Raw genomic sequence first — 24,192 nt, forward strand, 5'->3', positions numbered from 1 at the left:
AGAGAGAGAGTAGGTGAGAGAGAGGGAGCGAGAAGGAGAGAGAGGGGATGAGAAAGAGGCAGAGAGATGGTGGGAGAGAGGGAGGGGTGAGAGAGCGAGGGTGTGTGAGAGTGTGTGTGTGAGAGAGAGAGGGGGATGTGAAAGAGATTGGGGTGGGAGAGAGAGGGGTGACAGAGAGAGAGGGGAGTGAGAGAGGGGGGTGAGAGGGAGATAGATGTGAGAGAGAGAGGGGGGGCTTGAGAGAGAGAGCGACGGGAGTGAGAGAGAGAGGGTGGGAGAGAGGGGAAGAGAGAGAGGGTGAGAATGAGAGGGGTGAGAGAGCAATTGAGAGAGGGGGGTTGAGAGGGGGGAGAGAGAGGTTGAGAGAGAGGGGGTGAGAGAGGTTTTGAGAGAGAGAGGTTAAGAGAGAGACTGGGGAAAGAGGGGGTGAGAGAGAGAGAGAGGGTTAGAGAGAGACGGGGGAGAGAGGGGTTGAGAAAGATGGGTTGCAAGAGAAAGGAGGTGAGGGGGAGGACTGAGAGAGAGAGATGGAGAGAGAGAGAGCGACAGACAGAGAGAGATAGAGCAAGAGTGAGAGTGACAGACAGAGAGAGCATGAGCGACAGAGAGAGAGAGAGCACGAGTGAGAGAGAGCGAACGAGAGAGACCGTGAGATAAGAGAGAGCGGGAGGCAAGAGAGAGGGAGAGAGGCAGGGAGAGAGAGAGAACGTGAGAAGAGGGTGAGAGAGTGAGAGAGAGACCGCAAGAGGAAGAGAGCGAGCAGAAGAGTGAGACAGAGAGAGAGAATGTGAGAGAGAGAGGGGGGGTGAGAGAGGGGTGCGAGACAGAGGGGCGAGAGAGGAGGGGAGAGAGGATGAGAGAGAGGGGGCGAGGGAGGAGGAGGGAGGGGGAGAGGGAGAGGGGGTGGGATTGGGGGCAGAGAGAGGGCACAGAGAGGGGGTAGAGAGATGGCAGAGAGGGGGAGAGATGGAGGAGAGGGGGAGAGAGGGGGTGAGAGAGCGGGGGAGAGAGGGGGGATAGAGGGGGGAGAGAGGGGGATGCGGGGGTGAGAGAGAGAGGGTGAGAGAGAGGGGTTGAGAGAGAGGGGGTAAGAGAGAAAGGGGTGAGGGAGAGAGGGGTGAGAAAGGGAGAGAGGTCTGAGAAAAGGAGAGAGGGGGAGAAAGAGAGAGGGGGAAGAGAAAGAGAGAGAGAAGGTCAGAGAAAGAGTGAATGTGAGGGGGTGAGAGAGAGGAGGTGGGAGAGAGAGTGGGAGAGAGAGGGGGTGAGAGAGAGGGATTGAGAGAAAGGAGGAGAGATAGAGAAAGGGTGAGAGAGAAAGGGGGACAGCAAGATAAAGAGGGATGAGAGAGATGGGACGCGAGAGAGAGAGAGTTAAAGAGGTGAGAGAGAGGGTGAGATAGACAGTGAATGATGGGTTGAGAGAGAGAGAGACAGAGAGAGAGAGCGAGTGAACAGATGAGACAGTTAGAAGGGTGTGAGGGAGATGGGATGAGAGAGTGGGCGCTAGAGAGAGACAGAGCGGGAGCAAGAAGGAGGGAGGAAGAAAGGGGTCAAAAGAGATGGAGAAATGGGGTGAACAAGAGAAAGAGGGTGCGAGAGAGAAAGAGAGTGGAAGTGTGAGACAGAGTGCGAGAGGGAAGGGGAATGAGAGAGAGAAAAAGGGAGCGAGAGACATGAGGGGATGAGAGAGGGCGGGGGAGAGAGAGGGTGTAAAGGGGAGAGAGGGTGAGGGATGACAGAGGGAGGGGTGAGAGTGAGAGAGCAGGGTGGAGAGAGAGGGGGTGAGAGAGAGTGAGGGAGAGAGAGATAACAAGGTGAGAGAGAAAGGGGGTGTGTGAGAGAGAGGCAGTGAGAGAGAAGGGGGTGAGAGAGATAGGGGGTGCAAGAGAGCGTGGGTGAGAGCAGGAGGGGCTGTGAGAGAGGGGTGAGATAGGGAGAGTGTGAGAGAGGAGGGATGAGAGTGGGAGGGGGAAGAGGGACGGGATGAGAGAGGGAGGGTGAGAGAGAGGGGTGTGAGAGAGAGAGGGGTGAGAGAGAAGGGTGAGAGAGGGAGTCTTTAGAGAGGGTCACAGCATTTGGGTTTTAATTCCACCCTAAGAGAGTCCTACCTCTCAGATCCTGGGGATTGACAAACTTTAACCCCAGGCTTCAAACCTGTTTTAAAAATGACAGGGCCACAATCTGACAGGAGCCAGTTACCCAGAGGCCCCTAAAACCCAGGGTCCCCCAGAGGAGATTAAACCTCGGGGTAAATAAACACACAACTCACTGTGGGCCCCCACGGGGTGCAGCCTGTCGACCAGGCCTCAGGCCTCAGGCCAGTGCTCCCCCTCTGGAGGTTGTTCTTTCCTGGACTCGAACATTTTGGATCTTCACGTTGCAGCTTTCCAAACAAAGGTTCCTCGGGATAAAAGAGGGAAAAGATTAGTTGAAAGGGGGAGCAAGAGCATTTTGGAGGCAAGTTACACAGCAAGATCCCAGGGTTAAAAGCACCTCTGCCCAGCTCCAATGTATTAATGTATGTAACACAGTCAGCAGTTGGGATGGAACATGGTGTGGGAGCAGATCTTCCCAGGGATTGGAGGGGGATAGTGAGGGAAAGGCATCAGATTCTTCCACTCTGCAGTGACCTGGGATCAATTGTCTTTTACTGAAAACAGTTCCCAACTTGTATGTGCCTGTAGCTCCCTCCAGTCTGAAACCCTCATGACCCTCTCTCCTGTCTACTCTCTCTGAGCCAATGGTGTCTTCATTCTGCTACTGACCCTTCAGTCCCACTGGTATCATTTTTTCCCACCTTCTCTCATCCACGTGAAGGAATTGGATCCTGACAATTCCATTTACACTGTCTCCCATCAATCTTCATAGGATCCATATCACAGAGGTTAGACAGTGATCCCAGCAAACACTCCCAGGGCAGAGGGAGCACAGGGTTCCAGACAAAATAAAGCTCCCATTAAACTGTCTCCATTTAAATCCCCAGGGCAGGTAGAGAATGGGGTCAGATACAGAGTAAATCTCCCTCTACACTGCAGCATTTCAAATTCCCAGGCCATTTTGAGCTCGGCGTTAGGTACTGATTAAATCCCCCACTTCCCCCATCCTGTTCACATCAAACTCAATCAGGATAGCTCCATCACTGGGTTAGATACAGAGGATGTGTATGTTTGGATTTCAGCCCCAATCCAGTTGGTGATGATCACGGCCTTGTTAAGTGTGTTTGGGAATGGGGAGGGAGCTGGGAGCAGGGTGATGGTGGGATAGTGGGGAGCAGAGCTGTCTTCCAAGCAGTTGACCTGGGTCCGATTCCCAGCCATTGCAGTGTTGTGGTTTGTAAACAGCCTTTTAAAGGTAAGGCACTGGGATAAATCGAGGAAATAAATCTTTCATTCTGTGGTAAACCGGATCTGTCAGATTGCTCCTTGCTTTTCCTGGTGATGGTTCCTGTGAATTGCAGTGTGGAACCGGGCAGCATTGCTCGGCATCTCAGAAGCTTTCCCCTCTGCTGCTTCCCATTTCTTATTGAAATATTGGTTGCAGCACAAGGATGGGTTTGTTTTGTTCGAAAAGTGAGAGACTGCTCCAGTCAGGAACCTGAAATAATTACAGAAGCCACTGGAAACACTGAACAGTTCCAACAGCTTCTGTAGTGGTGGGGAGGGAGGGTTAATGTGTCAAATCTACACAAGGATAAAATAAACTCCAGCCACAAAACAATCAGAAATCCTGACTCTGCAAACATCCTTGTAAATCTTTTCTGAATCTTTACAAGTTTCACCCCATTCTCCCGATAGCAGACAGACCAGAATTGTGTGGTTTATGGAATGTTACTATATCCGAACAGTTGCTGTTTATAGTTAAATAATGTTCATTTAGTTAAGTTTTCCAATCGAGTTCGGTTTGTCCAATCTCTCTTCCTTATGTTTGTGTTCCAACGATAGTGTGGAGTAAAGTGTGTTTTGATCCAAGACTGGCAGTTTGACCAATCACATTGTAACGCCTTACACTTCCCTTCAGGAAATCAGGAAAAGGGGTCGAGACCATTTCCTTAAGGCAGAGGAGTTTGGTCTGGATCATAACATCCTCAATGTCATCAATCCATGTCCCTCCAGCCCTGACCAATGATGTTTACAGATTACTGGAGGATAGACAGACACATTAATCGGTATTATCTTGGACAGGAGTCATTTGGGAATGATATTCCTCAGACCATCAACTCTCAGCTCGGTCAAGGATAAAGGCCAGGAATCCGGCACAATTGAGAAACAGCCCATTTCCCGGGAGACTGAGAGGTCACTAACAGAGTGGGAGCTGGAGAGTCAGGAACAGAATAACAGGGACAGTCTACTCTGTTCACGTAGCCTTCACCCCTCAGTGAATCCAGTGTCAGGAATGACTGCTATTAGTCAGACTGACAGAATGTGATCAGATACACACACTGTCCTTCCACATCATCAATATCTCCCAGCTCCCACCCTGTCTCAGCTCATCTGCCCCTCTGCCATCTTCAATATTTTAATCGGGGCAGCATTAACTACCGTGCTTTCAGCGGAGCTGTCTTACCTTCTGTACTCTCTCTCTAAACAGCTCCAATTCCCCCCCAATCCCTCTCCGGTTTAAGATGCTCCTTGACATCCGCCCCAATGAAAGAGGTAAACCGTCACCTGACCCATGCACTGAAGAGCAGACTGACCCAACTCTGTCACTGTAACACTCCCAGGGAAGTGCACACTGACCCCAATCTGTCAATGTAACACACCCAGGGAAGAGAAGACTGACCCCACTCTGTCAAAGTAACAAACCCAGGGAAGAGCAGACTGACCCCCACTCTGTCAATGCAACACACCAAGGGAAGGGCAGACTGACCCCACTCTGTCAATGTAACACACCCAGGGAAGAGCAGACTGACTCCACTCTGTCAATGTAACACACCCAGGGAAGTGCAGACTGACCGGACTCTGTCAATATAACACACCCAGGGAAGAGCAGACTGACCCCACTCTGTCAATGTAACACACACAGGGAAGAGCAGACTGACCCCACTCTGTCAATGTAACAAACCCAGGGAAGTGCAGACTGACCCCACTCTGTCAATGTAACACACCCAGGGAAGTGCAGACTGACCCCACTCTGTCAATGTAACACACCCAGGGAAGTGCAGACTGACCCCAATCTGTCAATGTAACACACACAGGGAAGAGCAGGCTGACCCCACTCTGTCAATGTAACACACCCAGGGAAGAGCAGACTGACCCCACTCTGTCAATGTAACACACCCAGGGAAGTGCACACTGACCCCACCCTATCAAAGTAACAAACCCAGGGAAGAGCAGACTGACCCCCACTCTGTCAATGTAACACACCCAGGGAAGGGCAGACTGACCCCTCTCTGTCAATGTAACAAACCCAGGGAAGAACAGACTGGCCCCAATCTGTCAATGTAACCCACCCAGGAAAGAGCAGACTGACCCCACTCTGTCAAAGTAACACACCCAGGGAAGAGCAGACTGACACCACACTGTCAATGTAACACACCCAGGGAAGAGCAGACTGACCCCACTCTGTCAATGTAACACAGCCAGGGAAGAGCAGACTGACCCCACTGTGTCAATGTAACAAACTTGGGGAAGAGCAGACGGACCCCAATCTGTCAATGTAACACACCCAGGGAAGAGAAGACTGACCCCACTCTGTCAATGTAACCCTCCCAGGGAAGAGCAGACTGACCCCACTCTGTCAATATAACACACCCAGGGAAGAGCAGACTGAACTCACTCTGTCAATGTAACACAACCAGGGAAGATCAGACTGACCCCACTCTGTCAATGTAAAACACTCAGGGAAGAGCAGACTGACCCCACTCTGTCAATGTAACCCACCCATAAAAGAGCAGACTGTCCCCACTCTGTCAATGTGACACGCCCTGGGAAGAGCACACTGACCCAACTCTGTCAATGTAACAAACCCAGGGAAGAGCAGTCTGACCTCACTCTGTCAATGTAACCCACCCAGAGAAGAGCAGAATGACCTCTTCTGCAAAGTTACTCACACAGTGAACTGCAGACTTCCCTACTCTGTCAATGTAACCCACCCAGTGAAGTGCACATTGATCTCACTCTGTCATTGTAACACACCCAGGGAAGAGCAGACTGACCCCACTCTGTCAATGTAACACACAATGGGAGAACAGACTGACCCCACTCTGTCAATTTAACACACCCAGGGAAGAGCAGACAGATACCACTCTGTCAATGTAACACACCAAGGGAAGAACAGACTGACCCCACTCTGTCAATTTAAGACACCCAGGGAAGAGCAGACTGACCCCACTCTGTCAATGTAACACACCCAGGGGAGAGCAGACTGACACCAACCTGTCACTGTAAAACTCCCAGGGAAGGACAGACTGACGCCACTCTGTCAATGTAACACACCCAGGGAAGAGCAGACTGACCCAACACTGTCAATTTAACACACCCAAGGAAGAACAGACTGACCCCACTCTGTCAATGTAACAAACCCAGGGAAGAGCAGACTGACCTCACTCTGTCAATGTAACCCACCCAGGGAAGAGCAGACTGACCCCACTCTGTCAATGTAACACACCCAGGGAAGAGCAGACTGACCTCACTCTGTCAATGTAACACACCCAGGGAAGAGCAGACTGACCCCACTCTGTCAATGTAACACACCCAGGGAAGAGCAGACTGAACTCACTCTGTCAATGTAACCGACCCAGAGAAGAGAAGAATGACCGCTTCTGCAAAATTACTCACACAGTCAACTGCAGTCTTACCCCACTCTGTCAATGTAACACACCCAGGGAAGAGTTGACAGACCATACTCTGTAAATGTAACAAACCCAGGGAAGAGCAGACTGACCTCACTCTGTCAATGTAACACACCCAGGGAAGTGCAGACTGACCCCACTCTGTCAATGTAACAAACTTGGGGAAGAGCAGACTAACCCCAATCTCTCAATGTAACACACCCAGGGAAGAGCAGACTGACCCCACTGTGTCAATGTAACAAACCCAGGGAAGAGCAGACTGACCTCACTCTGCCAATGTTACACACCCAGGGAAGAGCAGACTGACCCCACTCTGTCAATGTGACACGCCCTGGGAAGAGCAGACTAACCTCACTCTGTCAATGTAACACACCCATAAAAGAGCAGACTGACCCCACTCTGTCAATGTGACACGCCCTGGGAAGAGCACACTGACCCAACTCTGTCAATGTAACACACCCAGGGAAGAGCAGACTGACCAAACTCTGTCAATGTAACAAACCCAGGGAAGAGCAGACTGACCTCACTCTGTCAATGTAACCCACCCAGAGAAGAGCAGAATGTCCTCTTCCGCAAAATTACTCACACAGTGAACTGCAGACTTACCCCACTCTGTCAATGTAACCCACCCAGTGATGTGCACACTGTCCCCACTCTGTCATTGTAACACACCCAGGGAAGAGCAGACAGATACCACTCTGTCAATGTAACACACGCAGGGGAGAGCAGACTGACACCACCCTGTCACTGTAACACTCCCAGGGAAGAACAGACTGACGCCACTCTGTCAATGTAACACACCCAGGGAAGAGCAGACTGACCCAACACTGTCAATTTAACACACCCAAGGAAGAACAGACTGACATCACTCTGTCAATGTAACACACTCAGGGAAGAGCAGACTGACCCCACTCTGTCAATGTAACACACCCAGGGAAGAGCAGACTGACCCCACTCTGTCACTTTAACACACCCAGGGGAGAGCAGACTGACACCACCCTGTCACTGTAAAACTCCCAGGGAAGAACAGACTGACGCCACTCTGTCAATGTAACACACCCAGGGAAGAGCAGACTGACCCAACACTGTCAATTTAACACACCCAAGGAAGAGCAGACTGACCCCAATCTGTCAATGTAACACACCCAGGGAAGAGAAGACTGACCCCAATCTGTCAATGTAACAAACCCAGGGAAGAGCAGACTGACCTCACTCTGTCAATGTAACACACCCAGGGAAGAGCAAACTGACCCCACTCTGTCAATGTAACACACCCAGGGAAGAGCAGACTGAACTCACTCTGTCAATATAACACACCCAGGGAAGAGCAGACTGACCCCACTCTGTCAATGTAACACAAACAGGGAAGAGCAGACTGAACTCACCCTGTCACTGTAACACACCCAGGGAAGAGCAGACTGACCTCACTCTGTCAATGTAACCCACCCAGAGAAGAGCAGAATGACCGGTTCTGCAAAATTACTCACACAGTCAACTGCAGTCTTACCCAACTCTGTCAATGTAACACACCCATGGAGGAGCAGACTGAACCCACCCTGTCACTGTAACACACCCAGGGAAGAGCAGACTGTCCCCACTCTGTCAATTTAACAAACCCAGGGAAGAGCAGACTGACCTCACTCTGTCAATGTAACCCACCCAGAGAAGAGCAGAATAACCGCTTCTGCAAAATTACTCACACAGTCAACTGCAGTCTTACCCCACTCTGTCAATGTAACACACCCAGGGAAGAGTAGACTGACCACACTCTGTAAATGTAACAAACCCAGGGAAGAGCAGACTGACCCCACTCTGTCAATGTAACACACCCAGGGAATTGCAGACTGACCCCACTCTGTCAATGTAACACACCCAGGGAGGAGCAGACTGACCCCACTCTGTCAATGTAACACACCCAGGGTAGTGCAGACTGACCCCACTGTGTCAATGTAACAAACCCAGGGAAGAGCAGACTGACCTCACTCTGCCAATGCAACACACCCAGGGAAGAGCAGACTGACACCACTCTGTCAATGTAACCCACCCATAAAAGAGCAGACTGACCCCACTCTCTCAATGTGACACGCCCTGGGAAGAGCAGACTAACCTCATTCTGTCAATGTAACACACCCAGGGAAGCGCAGACTGACACCACTCTGTCAATGTGACACGCCCTGGAAGAGCACACTGACCCAACTCTGTCAATGTAACACACCCAGGGAAGAGCAGACTGACCCAACTCTGTCAATGTAACAAACCCAGGGAAGAGCAGACTGACCTCACTCTGTCAATGTAACCCACCCAGAGAAGAGCAGAATGTCCTCTTCTGCAAAATTAATCACACAGTGAACTGCAGACTTACCCCACTCTGTCAATGTAACACACCCAGGGAAGAGCAGACTGACCCCAATCTGTCAATGTAACACACCCATAAAAGAGCAGACTGGCCCCACTCTGTCAATGTGACACGCCCTGGGAAGAGCAGACTGACACCACTCTGTCAATGTAACACACCCAGGGAAGAGCAAACTGACCCCACTCTGTCAATGAAACACACCCAGGGAAGAGCAGACTGACCCCACTCTGTCAATGTAACACACACAGGGAAGAGCAGACTGACCCCACTCTGTCAATGTGACACGCCCTGGGAAGAGCAGACTGACCTCACTCTGTCAATGTAACACACCCAGGGAAGAGCAAACTGACCCCACTCTGTCAATGTAACACACACAGGGAAGAGCAGACTGACCCCACTCTGTCAATGTGACACGCCCTGGGAAGAGCAGACTGACCTCACTCTGTCAATGTAACACACCCAGGGAAGAACAGACTGACCCCACTCTGTCAATGTAACAAACCCTGGGAGGAGCAGACTGACCCCACTCTGTCAATGTAACACACCCAGGGAAGTGCAGACTGACCGGACTCTGTCAATATAACACACCCAGGGAAGAGCAGACTGACCCCACTCTGTCAATGTAACACACACAGGGAAGAGCAGACTGACCCCACTCTGTCAATGTAACAAACCCAGGGAAGTGCAGACTGACCCCACTCTGTCAATGTAACACACCCAGGGAAGTGCAGACTGACCCCACTCTGTCAATGTAACACACCCAGGGAAGTGCAGACTGACCCCAATCTGTCAATGTAACACACACAGGGAAGAGCAGGCTGACCCCACTCTGTCAATGTAACACACCCAGGGAAGAGCAGACTGACCCCACTCTGTCAATGTAACACACCCAGGGAAGTGCACACTGACCGCACCCTATCAAAGTAACAAACCCAGGGAAGAGCAGACTGACCCCCACTCTGTCAATGTAACACACCCAGGGAAGGGCAGACTGACCCCTCTCTGTCAATGTAACAAACCCAGGGAAGAACAGACTAGCCCCAATCTGTCAATGTAACCCACCCAGGAAAGAGCAGACTGACCCCACTCTGTCAAAGTAACACACCCAGGGAAGAGCAGACTGACACCACACTGTCAATGTAACACACCCAGGGAAGAGCAGACTGACCCCACTCTGTCAATGTAACACAGCCAGGGAAGAGCAGACTGACCCCACTGTGTCAATGTAACAAACTTGGGGAAGAGCAGACGGACCCCAATCTGTCAATGTAACACACCCAGGGAAGAGAAGACTGACCCCACTCTGTCAATGTAACCCTCCCAGGGAAGAGCAGACTGACCCCACTCTGTCAATATAACACACCCAGGGAAGAGCAGACTGAACTCACTCTGTCAATGTAACACAACCAGGGAAGATCAGACTGACCCCACTCTGTCAATGTAAAACACTCAGGGAAGAGCAGACTGACCCCACTCTGTCAATGTAACCCACCCATAAAAGAGCAGACTGTCCCCACTCTGTCAATGTGACACGCCCTGGGAAGAGCACACTGACCCAACTCTGTCAATGTAACAAACCCAGGGAAGAGCAGACTGACCTCACTCTGTCAATGTAACCCACCCAGAGAAGAGCAGAATGACCTCTTCTGCAAAGTTACTCACACAGTGAACTGCAGACTTCCCCACTCTGTCAATGTAACCCACCCAGTGAAGTGCACATTGATCTCACTCTGTCATTGTAACACACCCAGGGAAGAGCAGACTGACCCCACTCTGTCAATGTAACACACAATGGGAGAACAGACTGACCCCACTCTGTCAATTTAACACACCCAGGGAAGAGCAGACAGATACCACTCTGTCAATGTAACACACCAAGGGAAGAACAGACTGACCCCACTCTGTCAATTTAAGACACCCAGGGAAGAGCAGACTGACCCCACTCTGTCAATGTAACACACCCAGGGGAGAGCAGACTGACACCAACCTGTCACTGTAAGACTCCCAGGGAAGGACAGACTGACGCCACTCTGTCAATGTAACACACCCAGGGAAGAGCAGACTGACCCAACACTGTCAATTTAACACACCCAAGGAAGAACAGACTGACCCCACTCTGTCAATGTAACAAACCCAGGGAAGAGCAGACTGACCTCACTCTGTCAATGTAACCCACCCAGGGAAGAGCAGACTGACCCCACTCTGTCAATGTAACACACCCAGGGAAGAGCAGACTGACCTCACTCTGTCAATGTAACACACCCAGGGAAGAGCAGACTGACCCCACTCTGTCAATGTAACACACCCAGGGAAGAGCAGACTGAACTCACTCTGTCAATGTAACCGACCCAGAGAAGAGAAGAATGACCGCTTCTGCAAAATTACTCACACAGTCAACTGCAGTCTTACCCCACTCTGTCAATGTAACACACCCAGGGAAGAGTTGACAGACCATACTCTGTAAATGTAACAAACCCAGGGAAGAGCAGACTGACCTCACTCTGTCAATGTAACACACCCAGGGAAGTGCAGACTGACCCCACTCTGTCAATGTAACAAACTTGGGGAAGAGCAGACTAACCCCAATCTCTCAATGTAACACACCCAGGGAAGAGCAGACTGACCCCACTGTGTCAATGTAACAAACCCAGGGAAGAGCAGACTGACCTCACTCTGCCAATGTTACACACCCAGGGAAGAGCAGACTGACCCCACTCTGTCAATGTGACACGCCCTGGGAAGAGCAGACTAACCTCACTCTGTCAATGTAACACACCCATAAAAGAGCAGACTGACCCCACTCTGTCAATGTGACACGCCCTGGGAAGAGCACACTGACCCAACTCTGTCAATGTAACACACCCAGGGAAGAGCAGACTGACCAAACTCTGTCAATGTAACAAACCCAGGGAAGAGCAGACTGACCTCACTCTGTCAATGTAACCCACCCAGAGAAGAGCAGAATGTCCTCTTCCGCAAAATTACTCACACAGTGAACTGCAGACTTACCCCACTCTGTCAATGTAACCCACCCAGTGATGTGCACACTGTCCCCACTCTGTCATTGTAACACACCCAGGGAAGAGCAGACAGATACCACTCTGTCAATGTAACACACGCAGGGGAGAGCAGACTGACACCACCCTGTCACTGTAACACTCCCAGGGAAGAACAGACTGACGCCACTCTGTCAATGTAACACACCCAGGGAAGAGCAGACTGACCCAACACTGTCAATTTAACACACCCAAGGAAGAACAGACTGACATCACTCTGTCAATGTAACACACTCAGGGAAGAGCAGACTGACCCCACTCTGTCAATGTAACACACCCAGGGAAGAGCAGACTGACCCCACTCTGTCACTTTAACACACCCAGGGGAGAGCAGACTGACACCACCCTGTCACTGTAAAACTCCCAGGGAAGAACAGACTGACGCCACTCTGTCAATGTAACACACCCAGGGAAGAGCAGACTGACCCAACACTGTCAATTTAACACACCCAAGGAAGAGCAGACTGACCCCAATCTGTCAATGTAACACACCCAGGGAAGAGAAGACTGACCCCAATCTGTCAATGTAACAAACCCAGGGAAGAGCAGACTGACCTCACTCTGTCAATGTAACACACCCAGGGAAGAGCAAACTGACCCCACTCTGTCAATGTAACACACCCAGGGAAGAGCAGACTGAACTCACTCTGTCAATATAACACACCCAGGGAAGAGCAGACTGACCCCACTCTGTCAATGTAACACACCCAGGGAAGAGCAGACTGAACTCACCCTGTCACTGTAACACACCCAGGGAAGAGCAGACTGACCTCACTCTGTCAATGTAACCCACCCAGAGAAGAGCAGAATGACCGGTTCTGCAAAATTACTCACACAGTCAACTGCAGTCTTACCCAACTCTGTCAATGTAACACACCCATGGAGGAGCAGACTGAACCCACCCTGTCACTGTAACACACCCAGGGAAGAGCAGACTGTCCCCACTCTGTCAATTTAACAAACCCAGGGAAGAGCAGACTGACCTCACTCTGTCAATGTAACCCACCCAGAGAAGAGCAGAATAACCGCTTCTGCAAAATTACTCACACAGTCAACTGCAGTCTTACCCCACTCTGTCAATGTAACACACCCAGGGAAGAGTAGACTGACCACACTCTGTAAATGTAACAAACCCAGGGAAGAGCAGACTGACCCCACTCTGTCAATGTAACACACCCAGGGACTTGCAGACTGACCCCACTCTGTCAATGTAACACACCCAGGGAGGAGCAGACTGACCCCACTCTGTCAATGTAACACACCCAGGGTAGTGCAGACTGACCCCACTGTGTCAATGTAACAAACCCAGGGAAGAGCAGACTGACCTCACTCTGCCAATGCAACACACCCAGGGAAGAGCAGACTGACACCACTCTGTCAATGTAACCCACCCATAAAAGAGCAGACTGACCCCACTCTCTCAATGTGACACGCCCTGGGAAGAGCAGACTAACCTCATTCTGTCAATGTAACACACCCAGGGAAGCGCAGACTGACACCACTCTGTCAATGTGACACGCCCTGGAAGAGCACACTGACCCAACTCTGTCAATGTAACACACCCAGGGAAGAGCAGACTGACCCAACTCTGTCAATGTAACAAACCCAGGGAAGAGCAGACTGACCTCACTCTGTCAATGTAACCCACCCAGAGAAGAGCAGAATGTCCTCTTCTGCAAAATTAATCACACAGTGAACTGCAGACTTACCCCACTCTGTCAATGTAACACACCCAGGGAAGAGCAGACTGACCCCACTCTGTCAATGTAACACACCCATAAAAGAGCAGACTGGCCCCACTCTGTCAATGTGACACGCCCTGGGAAGAGCAGACTGACACCACTCTGTCAATGTAACACACCCAGGGAAGAGCAAACTGACCCCACTCTGTCAATGAAACACACCCAGGGAAGAGCAGACTGACCCCACTCTGTCAATGTAACACACACAGGGAAGAGCAGACTGACCCCACTCTGTCAATGTGACACGCCCTGGGAAGAGCAGACTGACCTCACTCTGTCAATGTAACACACCCAGGGAAGAACAGACTGACCCCACTCTGTCAATGTAACAAACCCTGGGAGGAGCAGACTGACCCCACTCTGTCAATGGAACACACCCAGGGAAGAGCAGACTGACCCCACTCTGTCAATATAACACACCCAGGGAACAGCAGACTGACACCACTCTGTCAATGTAACACACACAGAGAAGAGCAGACTGACCTCACTCTGTCAATGTAACACACCCAGGGAAGTGCAGACTGACCCAAGTCGGTCAATGTAACACACACAGGGAAGAGCAGACTGACCCCACTCTGTCAATGTAACACACCCAGGGAAGAGCAGACTGACCCCACTCTGTCAATGTAACACACCCAGGGAAGTGCACACTGACCCCACCCTATCAAAGTAACAAACCCAGGAAAAGCAGACTGACCCCCACTCTGTCAATGTAACACACCCAGGGAAGGGCAGACTGACCCCACTCTGTCAATGTAACAAACCCAGGGAAGAACAGACTGACCCCAATCTGTCAATGTAACCCACCCAGGAAAGAGCAGACTGACCCCACTCTGTCAATGTAACACACCCAGGGAAGAGCAGACTGACCCCACTCTGTCAATGTAACACACCCAGGGAAGAGCAGACTGACCCAACACTGTCAATGTAACACACCCAGGGAAGAGCAGACTGACCCCACTCTGTCAATGTAACACAGCCAGGGAAGAGCAGACTGACCCCACTGTGTCAATGTAACAAACTTGGGGAAGAGCAGACGGACCCCAATCTGTCAATGTAACACACCCAGGGAAGAGAAGACTGACCCCACTCTGTCAATGTAACCCTCCCAGGGAAGAGCAGACTGACCCCAATCTGTCAATGTAAAACACCCAGGGAAGAGCAGACTGAACTCACTCTGTCAATGTAACACATTCAGGGAAGAGCAGACTGACACCACTCTGTCAATGTAACCCACCCATAAAAGAGCAGACTGTCCCCACTCTGTCAATGTGACACGCCCTGGGAAGAGCACACTGACCCAACTCTGTCAATGTAACAAACCCAGGGAAGAGCAGACTGACCTCACTCTGTCAATGTAACCCACCCAGAGAAGAGCAGAATGACCTCTTCTGCAAAGTTACTCACACAGTGAACTGCAGACTTCCCCACTCTGTCAATGTAACCCACCCAGTGAAGTGCACATTGACCCCACTCTGTCATTGTAACACACCCAGGGAAGAGCAGACTGACCCCACTCTGTCAATGTAACATACCCAGGGAAGAGCAGACAGATACCACTCTGTCAATGTAACACACCACGGGAAGAACAGACTGACCCCACTCTGTCAATTTAACATACCCAGGGAAGAGCAGACAGATACCACTCTGTCAATGTAACACACCAAGGGAAGAACAGACTGACCCCACTCTGTCAATTTAAGACACCCAGGGAAGAGCAGACTGACCCCACTCTGGCAATGTAACACACCCAGGGGAGAGCAGACTGACACCACCCTGTCACTGTAAAACTCCCAGGGAAGGACAGACTGACGCCACTCTGTCAATGTAACACACCCAGGGAAGAGCAGACTGACCCAACACTGTCAATTTAACACACCCAAGGAAGAACAGACTGACCCCACTCTGTCAATGTAACACACTCAGGAAAGAGAAGACTCACCCCAATCTGTCAATGTAACAAACCCAGGGAAGAGCAGACTGACCTCACTCTGTCAATGTAACCCACCCAGGGAAGAGCAGACTGACCCCACTCTGTCAATGTAACACACCCAGGGAAGAGCAGACTGACCCCACTCTGTCAATGTAACACACCCAGGGAAGAGCAGACTGAACTCACTCTGTCAATGTAACCAACCCAGAGAAGAGCAGAATGACCGCTTCTGCAAAATTACTCACACAGTCAACTGCAGTCTTACACCACTCCGTCAATGTAACACACCCAGGGAAGAGTTGACAGACCATACTCTGTAAATGTAACAAACCCAGGGAAGTGCAGACTGACCCCACCCTGTCAATGTAACAAACTTGGGGAAGAGCAGACTAACCCCAATCTCTCAATGTAACACACCCAGGGAAGAGCAGACTGACCCCACTGTGTCAATGTAACAAACCCAGGGAAGAGCAGACTGACCTAACTCTGCAAATGTTACACACCCAGGGAAGAGCAGACTGACCCCACTCTGTCAATGTAATCCACCCATAAAAGAACAGACTGACCCCACTCTGTCAATGTGACACGCCCTGGGAAGAGCAGACTAACCTCACTCTGTCAAAGTAACACACCCATAAAAGAGCAGACTGACCCCACTCTGTCAATGTGACACGCCCTGGGAAGAGCACACTGACCCAACTCTGTCAATGTAACACACCCAGGGAAGAGCAGACTGACCAAACTCTGTCAATGTAACAAACCCAGGGAAGAGCAGACTGACCTCACTCTGTCAATGTAAGCCACCCAGAGAAGAGCAGAATGTCCTCTTCCGCAAAATTACTCACACAGTGAACTGCAGACTTACCCCACTCTGTCAATGTAACCCACCCAGTGATGTGCACACTGACCCCACTCTGTCATTGTAACACACCCAGGGAAGAGCAGACAGATACCACTCTGTCAATGTGACACACCCAGGGGAGAGCAGACTGACACCACCCTGTCACTGTAACACTCCCAGGGAAGAACAGACTGACGCCACTCTGTCAATGTAACACACCCAGGGAAGAGCAGACTGACCCAACACTGTCAATTTAACACACCCAAGGAAGAACAGACTGACATCACTCTGTCAATGTAACACACTCAGGGAAGAGCAGACTGACCCCACTCTGTCAATGTAACACACCCAGGGAAGAGCAGACTGACCCCACTCTGTCACTTTAACACACCCAGGGGAGAGCAGACTGACACCACCCAGTCACTGTAAAACTCCCAAGGAAGAACAGACTGACCCCACTCTGTCAATGTAACACACTCAGGGAAGAGCAGAATGACCCCAATCTGTCAATGTAACACACCCAGGGAAGAGAAGACTGACCCCAATCTGTCAATGTAACAAACCCAGGGAAGAGCAGACTGACCTCACTCTGTCAATGTAACACACCCAGGGAAGAGCAGACTGACCCCACTCTGTCAATGTAACACACCCAGGGAAGAGCAGACTGAACTCACTCTGTCACTGTAACACACCCAGGGAAGAGCAGACTGACCTCACTCTGTCAATGTAACCCACCCAGAGAAGAGCAGAATGACCGCTTCTGCAAAATTACTCACACAGTCAACTGCAGTCTTACCCAACTCTGTCAATGTAACACACCCAGGGAGGAGCAGACTGAACCCACCCTGTCACTGTAACACACCCAGGGAAGAGCAGACTGTCCCCACTCTGTCAATTTAACAAACCCAGGGAAGAGCAGACTGACCTCACTCTGTCAATGTAACCCACCCAGAGAAGAGCAGAATAACCGCTTCTGCAAAATTACTCACACAGTCAACTGCAGTCTTACCCCACTCTGTCAATGTAACACACCCAGGGAAGAGTAGACTGACCACACTCTGTAAATGTAACAAACCCAGGGAAGAGCAGACTGACCTCACTCTGTCAATGTAACACACCCAGGGAATTGCAGACTGACCCCACTCTGTCAATGTAACACACCCAGGGAAGAGAAGACTGACCCCAATCTGTCAATGTAACAAACCCAGGGAAGAGCAGACTGACCTCACTCTGTCAATGTAACACACCCAGGGAAGAGCAAACTGACCCCACTCTGTCAATGTAACACACCCAGGGAAGAGCAGACTGAACTCACTCTGTCAATATAACACACCCAGGGAAGAGCAGACTGACCCCACTCTGTCAATGTAACACACCCAGGGAAGAGCAGACTGAACTCACCCTGTCACTGTAACACACCCAGGGAAGAGCAGACTGACCTCACTCTGTCAATGTAACCCACCCAGAGAAGAGCAGAATGACCGCTTCTGCAAAATTACTCACACAGTCAACTGCAGTCTTACCCAACTCTGTCAATGTAACACACCCAGGGAGGAGCAGACTGAACCCACCCTGTCACTGTAACACACCCAGGGAAGAGCAGACTGTCCCCACTCTGTCAATTTAACAAACCCAGGGAAGAGCAGACTGACCTCACTCTGTCAATGTAACCCACCCAGAGAAGAGCAGAATAACCGCTTCTGCAAAATTACTCACACAGTCAACTGCAGTCTTACCCCACTCTGTCAATGTAACACACCCAGGGAAGAGTAGACTGACCACACTCTGTAAATGTAACAAACCCAGGGAAGAGCAGACTGACCCCACTCTGTCAATGTAACACACCCAGGGAATTGCAGACTGACCCCACTCTGTCAATGTAACACACCCAGGGAGGAGCAGACTGACCCCACTCTGTCAATGTAACACACCCAGGGTAGTGCAAACTGACCCCACTGTGTCAATGTAACAAACCCAGGGAAGAGCAGACTGACCTCACTCTGCCAATGCAACACACCCAGGGAAGAGCAGACTGACACCACTCTGTCAATGTAACCCACCCATAAAAGAGCAGACTGACCCCACTCTCTCAATGTGACACGCCCTGGGAAGAGCAGACTAACCTCATTCTGTCAATGTAACACACCCAGGGAAGCGCAGACTGACACCACTCTGTCAATGTGACACGCCCTGGAAGAGCACACTGACCCAACTCTGTCAATGTAACACACCCAGGGAAGAGCAGACTGACCCAACTCTGTCAATGTAACAAACCCAGGGAAGAGCAGACTGACCTCACTCTGTCAATGTAACCCACCCAGAGAAGAGCAGAATGTCCTCTTCTGCAAAATTAATCACACAGTGAACTGCAGACTTACCCCACTCTGTCAATGTAACACACCCAGGGAAGAGCAGACTGACCCCACTCTGTCAATGTAACACACCCATAAAAGAGCAGACTGGCCCCACTCTGTCAATGTGACACGCCCTGGGAAGAGCAGACTGACACCACTCTGTCAATGTAACACACCCAGGGAAGAGCAAACTGACCCCACTCTGTCAATGAAACACACCCAGGGAAGAGCAGACTGACCCCACTCTGTCAATGTAACACACACAGGGAAGAGCAGACTGACCCCACTCTGTCAATGTAACACACCCAGTGAAGAGCAGACTGACCATACTCTGTCAATGTTACCCACCCAGGGAAGAGCAGATTGACCCAACTCTGTCAATGTGACACGCCCTGGGAAGAGCAGACTGACCTCACTCTGTCAATGGAACACACCCAGGGAAGAACAGACTGACCCCACTCTGTCAATGTAACAAACCCTGGGAGGAGCAGACTGACCCCACTCTGTCAATGGAACACACCCAGGGAAGAGCAGACTGACCCCACTCTGTCAATATAACACACCCAGGGAACAGCAGACTGACACCACTCTGTCAATGTAACACACACAGAGAAGAGCAGACTGACCTCACTCTGTCAATGTAACACACCCAGGGAAGTGCAGACTGACCCCAGTCTGTCAATGTAACACACACAGGGAAGAGCAGACTGACCCCACTCTGTCAATGTAACACACCCAGGGAAGAGCAGACTGACCCCACTCTGTCAATGTAACACACCCAGGGAAGTGCACACTGACCCCACCCTATCAAAGTAACAAACCCAGGAAAAGCAGACTGACCCCCACTCTGTCAATGTAACACACCCAGGGAAGGGCAGACTGACCCCACTCTGTCAATGTAACAAACCCAGGGAAGAACAGACTGACCCCAATCTGTCAATGTAACCCACCCAGGAAAGAGCAGACTGACCCCACTCTGTCAATGTAACACACCCAGGGAAGAGCAGACTGACCCCACTCTGTCAATGTAACACACCCAGGGAAGAGCAGACTGACCCAACACTGTCAATGTAACACACCCAGGGAAGAGCAGACTGACCCCACTCTGTCAATGTAACACAGCCAGGGAAGAGCAGACTGACCCCACTGTGTCAATGTAACAAACTTGGGGAAGAGCAGACGGACCCCAATCTGTCAATGTAACACACCCAGGGAAGAGAAGACTGACCCCACTCTGTCAATGTAACCCTCCCAGGGAAGAGCAGACTGACCCCAATCTGTCAATGTAAAACACCCAGGGAAGAGCAGACTGAACTCACTCTGTCAATGTAACACATTCAGGGAAGAGCAGACTGACACCACTCTGTCAATGTAACCCACCCATAAAAGAGCAGACTGTCCCCACTCTGTCAATGTGACACGCCCTGGGAAGAGCACACTGACCCAACTCTGTCAATGTAACAAACCCAGGGAAGAGCAGACTGACCTCACTCTGTCAATGTAACCCACCCAGAGAAGAGCAGAATGACCTCTTCTGCAAAGTTACTCACACAGTGAACTGCAGACTTCCCCACTCTGTCAATGTAACCCACCCAGTGAAGTGCACATTGACCCCACTCTGTCATTGTAACACACCCAGGGAAGAGCAGACTGACCCCACTCTGTCAATGTAACATACCCAGGGAAGAGCAGACAGATACCACTCTGTCAATGTAACACACCACGGGAAGAACAGACTGACCCCACTCTGTCAATTTAACATACCCAGGGAAGAGCAGACAGATACCACTCTGTCAATGTAACACACCAAGGGAAGAACAGACTGACCCCACTCTGTCAATTTAAGACACCCAGGGAAGAGCAGACTGACCCCACTCTGGCAATGTAACACACCCAGGGGAGAGCAGACTGACACCACCCTGTCACTGTAAAACTCCCAGGGAAGGACAGACTGACGCCACTCTGTCAATGTAACACACCCAGGGAAGAGCAGACTGACCCAACACTGTCAATTTAACACACCCAAGGAAGAACAGACTGACCCCACTCTGTCAATGTAACACACTCAGGAAAGAGAAGACTCACCCCAATCTGTCAATGTAACAAACCCAGGGAAGAGCAGACTGACCTCACTCTGTCAATGTAACCCACCCAGGGAAGAGCAGACTGACCCCACTCTGTCAATGTAACACACCCAGGGAAGAGCAGACTGACCCCACTCTGTCAATGTAACACACCCAGGGAAGAGCAGACTGAACTCACTCTGTCAATGTAACCAACCCAGAGAAGAGCAGAATGACCGCTTCTGCAAAATTACTCACACAGTCAACTGCAGTCTTACACCACTCCGTCAATGTAACACACCCAGGGAAGAGTTGACAGACCATACTCTGTAAATGTAACAAACCCAGGGAAGTGCAGACTGACCCCACTCTGTCAATGTAACAAACTTGGGGAAGAGCAGACTAACCCCAATCTCTCAATGTAACACACCCAGGGAAGAGCAGACTGACCCCACTGTGTCAATGTAACAAACCCAGGGAAGAGCAGACTGACCTCACTCTGCCAATGTTACACACCCAGGGAAGAGCAGACTGACCCCACTCTGTCAATGTAATCCACCCATAAAAGAACAGACTGACCCCACTCTGTCAATGTGACACGCCCTGGGAAGAGCAGACTAACCTCACTCTGTCAAAGTAACACACCCATAAAAGAGCAGACTGACCCCACTCTGTCAATGTGACACGCCCTGGGAAGAGCACACTGACCCAACTCTGTCAATGTAACACACCCAGGGAAGAGCAGACTGACCAAACTCTGTCAATGTAACAAACCCAGGGAAGAGCAGACTGACCTCACTCTGTCAATGTAAGCCACCCAGAGAAGAGCAGAATGTCCTCTTCCGCAAAATTACTCACACATTGAACTGCAGACTTACCCACTCTGTCAATGTAACCCACCCAGTGATGTGCACACTGACCCCACTCTGTCATTGTAACACACCCAGGGAAGAGCAGACAGATACCACTCTGTCAATGTAACACACCCAGGGGAGAGCAGACTGACACCACCCTGTCACTGTAACACTCCCAGGGAAGAACAGACTGACGCCACTCTGTCAATGTAACACACCCAGGGAAGAGCAGACTGACCCAACACTGTCAATTTAACACACCCAAGGAAGAACAGACTGACATCACTCTGTCAATGTAACACACTCAGGGAAGAGCAGACTGACCCCACTCTGTCAATGTAACACACCCAGGGAAGAGCAGACTGACCCCACTCTGTCACTTTAACACACCCAGGGGAGAGCAGACTGACACCACCTAGTTACTGTAAAACTCCCAAGGAAGAACAGACTGACCCCACTCTGTCAATGTAACACACTCAGGGAAGAGCAGAATGACCCCAATCTGTCAATGTAACACACCCAGGGAAGAGAAGACTGACCCCAATCTGTCAATGTAACAAACCCAGGGAAGAGCAGACTGACCTCACTCTGTCAATGTAACACACCCAGGGAAGAGCAGACTGACCCCACTCTGTCAATGTAACACACCCAGGGAAGAGCAGACTGAACTCACTCTGTCACTGTAACACACCCAGGGAAGAGCAGACTGACCTCACTCTGTCAATGTAACCCACCCAGAGAAGAGCAGAATGACCGCTTCTGCAAAATTACTCACACAGTCAACTGCAGTCTTACCCAACTCTGTCAATGTAACACACCCAGGGAGGAGCAGACTGAACCCACCCTGTCACTGTAACACACCCAGGGAAGAGCAGACTGTCCCCACTCTGTCAATTTAACAAACCCAGGGAAGAGCAGACTGACCTCACTCTGTCAATGTAACCCACCCAGAGAAGAGCAGAATAACCGCTTCTGCAAAATTACTCACACAGTCAACTGCAGTCTTACCCCACTCTGTCAATGTAACACACCCAGGGAAGAGTAGACTGACCACACTCTGTAAATGTAACAAACCCAGGGAAGAGCAGACTGACCTCACTCTGTCAATGTAACACACCCAGGGAATTGCAGACTGACCCCACTCTGTCAATGTAACACACCCAGGGAAGAGAAGACTGACCCCAATCTGTCAATGTAACAAACCCAGGGAAGAGCAGACTGACCTCACTCTGTCAATGTAACACACCCAGGGAAGAGCAAACTGACCCCACTCTGTCAATGTAACACACCCAGGGAAGAGCAGACTGAACTCACTCTGTCAATATAACACACCCAGGGAAGAGCAGACTGACCCCACTCTGTCAATGTAACACACCCAGAGAAGAGCAGACTGAACTCACCCTGTCACTGTAACACACCCAGGGAAGAGCAGACTGACCTCACTCTGTCAATGTAACCCACCCAGAGAAGAGCAGAATGACCGCTTCTGCAAAATTACTCACACAGTCAACTGCAGTCTTACCCAACTCTGTCAATGTAACACACCCAGGGAGGAGCAGACTGAACCCACCCTGTCACTGTAACACACCCAGGGAAGAGCAGACTGTCCCCACTCTGTCAATTTAACAAACCCAGGGAAGAGCAGACTGACCTCACTCTGTCAATGTAACCCACCCAGAGAAGAGCAGAATAACCGCTTCTGCAAAATTACTCACACAGTCAACTGCAGTCTTACCCCACTCTGTCAATGTAACACACCCAGGGAAGAGTAGACTGACCACACTCTGTAAATGTAACAAACCCAGGGAAGAGCAGACTGACCCCACTCTGTCAATGTAACACACCCAGGGAATTGCAGACTGACCCCACTCTGTCAATGTAACACACCCAGGGAGGAGCAGACTGACCCCACTCTGTCAATGTAACACACCCAGGGTAGTGCAGACTGACCCCACTGTGTCAATGTAACAAACCCAGGGAAGAGCAGACTGACCTCACTCTGCCAATGCAACACACCCAGGGAAGAGCAGACTGACACCACTCTGTCAATGTAACCCACCCATAAAAGAGCAGACTGACCCCACTCTCTCAATGTGACACGCCCTGGGAAGAGCAGACTAACCTCATTCTGTCAATGTAACACACCCAGGGAAGCGCAGACTGACACCACTCTGTCAATGTGACACGCCCTGGAAGAGCACAC

The sequence above is a fragment of the Chiloscyllium punctatum genome, chromosome 31, assembly GCF_047496795.1.
Source record: "Chiloscyllium punctatum isolate Juve2018m chromosome 31, sChiPun1.3, whole genome shotgun sequence".
In the NCBI taxonomy this organism is placed as follows: Eukaryota; Metazoa; Chordata; class Chondrichthyes; order Orectolobiformes; family Hemiscylliidae; genus Chiloscyllium; species Chiloscyllium punctatum.